At 40.0% G+C, this 4061-nt stretch overlaps 1 pseudogene; it reads right to left on the bottom strand.

Moving 5' to 3' along the window:
* Positions 1–375: 375 nt before the first annotated feature.
* Positions 376–853, bottom strand: LOC132007662 (ATP synthase subunit d, mitochondrial-like; annotated as a pseudogene).
* Between the last annotated feature and the right edge of the window lie 3208 nt (positions 854–4061).

Below are 4061 nucleotides of genomic sequence, written 5' to 3'. Positions count from 1 at the left end.
GAAAAAGAAATCACAACCCTTTGAGAAATGATATACGAAAGGCTTTGTGAGATGGCTAAAGGGAATAGAGAAAGGAACCCTAAAAATGGCGAGATGGGATGTGTGTCAATGGAATAGTTTTGAGAAAGCTGTTCCAGAATTAATAGGTAATCCAAAATAGGAATAATCAATGTGCACACAATAGACATTCAACTAAGCCTTATTTTACATTCATGAAGTACAATTTATCTGTTTCTTTTGTTGCCTGGACTTTTGGTGTCATATTGAAGAACTCATTGCCAAATTCAGTTACCCCCTCTGTTTTCTTCTTCTTCTTTTTAAAAAATTTTTAATGTCCAGCATTTATAATATGAGGGCGAGAGCTGTATCCCCACCTCAAGTTTCTAAATTTTCAATTGGCTGGTGAGGCCACTAGGAATACTTCTTCTTGTCTAATCTGGTTTCTGGGAAGACTTCATTCATTCGTGTCCTCAGTGGTCATCTAATCAAATGGATCAAATGTTCTTCATCTTCTCCAGCTCTTTTTCCTATTCCTCAGTCCTGGCCTTGAGAGAAACAAAAACTCAGCACAACTTTTCTGCTTTTTCTTCAGCATCCACCTGAACACTGTATTTATTCTCTGGCACAGGAACCTTCAGGGCATTAAACTCCTCAAAGTCATCTACCATGCCAGCCTTTGCCACATTGGCCTTGTAGGTGGTTTCTCAGGGAGAGTAGCCAACCTGGAGGTAAGTGTCTCAATCTAGGATTTCAAGGGGCTAGAAATGGCCTTCTTCTGGTTTTGGGGTATGATCTCCCCAAAAGCTACCCAGTCAATGGTTTTTAGAGCAAGTTGTTGCTTGAGACCCTTCATTGACCCCAATGGCCCACAGTCCACGGCAGCAAGGAGCCCCTATGTTTTTTTTCTAAAACTCTTACAGTTTTACCTCTTCAGTTTAGGTCTGGTTTGCTACTGGTTTTCCTCCCTTTCTGCAGGGATTTTGTTGTTATCTCATTTTCTTTAGTTTTCTTTGCCATTTTGCTGTTTGGAAACATTTCCTCTCATTATTAAACAGGTAAAAAAAAGTGAAATCTAATAAGGTGAATTTGTTCTTATTGTTCAAGACTTGCAATGGGAGAAATTATTAATACAAGCAGAATATCTGGAATTTTTCTGATTTCAGATTTTTTAATCCAACCTTTTCCCAACTCATTTTAGTCTGTTATTTTTGCTCTGCCTCCTTGGCAATGTTCTCATGATTTAAAATTTTTCTTTACTTGGTTAAAACCTGTTTGCAATCAGCAGTTCTCCTTTTTATAGCTTCAATGCATTACATATATTTCATGTGATGTAATACAGTTAATGAAAACTCTGAAGTCATTCAGTCTACACAGCCTCACCACCAATTCACTCATGTTTTTGTTGGTGCTGTTAATTTAGAAAAAATGTTTAAGAATACAGGAAGGTACAGAAGATAATAGCTTTAGGGTAAATACCCAATAGTGCAATTGCTGGGTCATAGGGCAGTTCTATTTTCAACATTTTGAGGAACCTCCAGGCTGTTTTCCAGAGTGGCTGCACAGCTTGCATTCCCACCAACAGTGTAGGAGGGTTCCCCTTTCTCCGCATCCTCGCCAGCATCTGTCATTTCCTGACTTGTTGATTTTAGCCATTCTGACTGGTGTGAGGTGATATCGCATTGTGGTAGAGCCATCCATGCCTCAAAACCCTGAATGACTAAGTGTTACTATTTTTATTTATTTATTTATTTATTTGACAGAGAGAAAGAGATTACAAGTAAGCAGAGAGAGAGGAGGAAGCAGGCTCCCTCCTGAGCAGAGCCTGATGCGGGCTTGATCTCAGGACCCTGAGATCATGACCTGAGCTGAAGGCAGAGGCTTTAAACCACTGAGCCACCCAGGTGCCCCTTCTGCCCATTTTTTAATTGGACGGTTCATTTTTTGGGTGTTGAGTTTTATAAGTTCTTTCTATCTATTGGATACTAACCCTTTGTCAGATATGTCATTTGCAAATATCTTCTCCCACTCAGTAGGTTCTCTTCTAGTTTTGTTGTTTCTTTTGCTGTACAAAAGCTTTTTATCTTTTTAAAAACATTTTAAAATTTAAATTCAATTAATTAACATATAATGTATTATTAGTTTCAGAGGTACAGACCTGTGATTCATGTCTTACGTAATACCCAGTTATATTACATCATATGCCCTCCTTAATGTCTATCACCCAGTTACCAGTCCCTCCACACCCCTTCCCCTCCAGAAACCTTTATTATTTCTCTTCTCCTTCTTGGTTTAGGCTTTATTTGCTCTTCTTTCTCCAGACCCTTTAGGTGTAAGGTTAGCTTGTGCATTTGTGCCCCAAGTGTTACTATTTTGTCATAATGTTTTTCAGATTGTTTTTAATGAACTTTTACAAATAAAACCAAAATAATCTTGGCACACTCCTAGTGCTAGGCACCCTCCACCTCTCCGGAGACGATGACTGTGATGAATTTATGTATGGCCTTCCAGAACATTTCCATTCTTTTACTATGGAAAAATATGTATTATTTTATAGGATTTTTAAAAAAATTGATTATAATCATTATCATTTCCTATTTATGTTTTTGAGACCTATATAAATTGGTCCAAATGAATTATAATGGCTCAGTGGCATTCTACATAGGAATATACTACCATGTAGTAGTATATTTTATCTCTTTGCTAAAAAATTCCTCTGAAGTATTCTCTTATATGCTCTGCTACTACTTCTTTTCCTCTCATTCTCTCTTGAGAATGAGACTCTGTCTGCCTCCATTGTTCTTATCGCAATCATGAGTGACCCTCATATTATGATAACCAATCCTCAGTCCACATCATGTCTTGGCAATGGCATGTGATACAGCTGACCACTCCCTCCTCGAATTGCTTTTTTTTTTTTTTTTTTTACTTAACTGGTAGGTCATCATACCCTCAACCTGTTGTTCCTTCTCAGTTTTCTTCTTCCTGTCACTAGATATTGGACAGAATCAATCTCTGACCCTATCAACAGGCATCTCAAATGGCACGTGTCCCAAACTGAGCTCTTGAGCTCCTCAAAGCTGTTCTACCCACAGCCATTCCAATCACAGCTGATGGCAACTTTGTCTAACCCTAACCCAAAAACCTTGGAGTCCCCCTTGACGCCTCTCTTTCTTTTGCTCCCGAAGTGACTGGCTTACAGTATAAGTTAGATCAAGCCACTCAGGCACAACTGTCCCCCTCCCATTTCTCTCAAAGTAAATGCCAGGGTTCTCCATGTTGTCTCTCTCTCTGTCTTCATATCCTGGCACTCTTGCCTAGCTTAGCTCATTCTAGGCTGTTCTTTGAGCACACCAGGCACCCACCCAGCTCAGGGCATTTGCAATTTTCTGTGCCCTGGCCCTGCAGCAATATTTCCCTAGATATCCACTTTGCTCACTCCCTTACTTCCTTCAGGGATCTGACCAAATGAGTCAGCTCTTGACTACTCCATATAAAAGGCACCCCACTGTTACCCAATGTCCTTATCTTACTTAACACTTCTGTCACTCAGCCAGCACATACTGTTAAGCATCTACTATGTTTTAGGTACTTTTTTAGAAGCTGAGAATGTAGCAATAAGCAAAAGAAAAATCCATGCCTTTGTGGGACATATATTCCAATGATGGGAGTACAAACAACAAATAAAACAAATAAGGTATGACATGCGAGGAAGACATTTAAAGCAGGGAAGAAGATGGGGTACCTGGGTGGCTCAGTGGGTTAAAGCCTCTGCCTTCGGCCCGGGTCATGATCCCAGGGTCCTGGGATCGAGCCCCACATCTGGCTCTCTGATCAGCAGGGAGTCTGCTTCCCTTCCTCTCTCTCTGCCTGCCTCTCTGCCTACTTGTGACCTCTGTCTGTCAAATAAATAAAGAAAATCTTTAAAAAAAAAAAGCAGGGAAGAAGAATTTAGAGAATTGGAGTAGGTTTCCAGTGAACACTTTATGGAGAATATGACTCGGTCTTAAGTAGAGAGCAGAAAGAGAAGAGAGAATAGGCCCTGTGGAAGATCAGTTCCAGGG

This window comes from Mustela nigripes, chromosome X (genome assembly GCF_022355385.1).
Source record: "Mustela nigripes isolate SB6536 chromosome X, MUSNIG.SB6536, whole genome shotgun sequence".
Taxonomy (NCBI): Eukaryota; Metazoa; Chordata; class Mammalia; order Carnivora; family Mustelidae; genus Mustela; species Mustela nigripes.
This window is presented reverse-complemented; position numbering and strand designations above follow the sequence as displayed.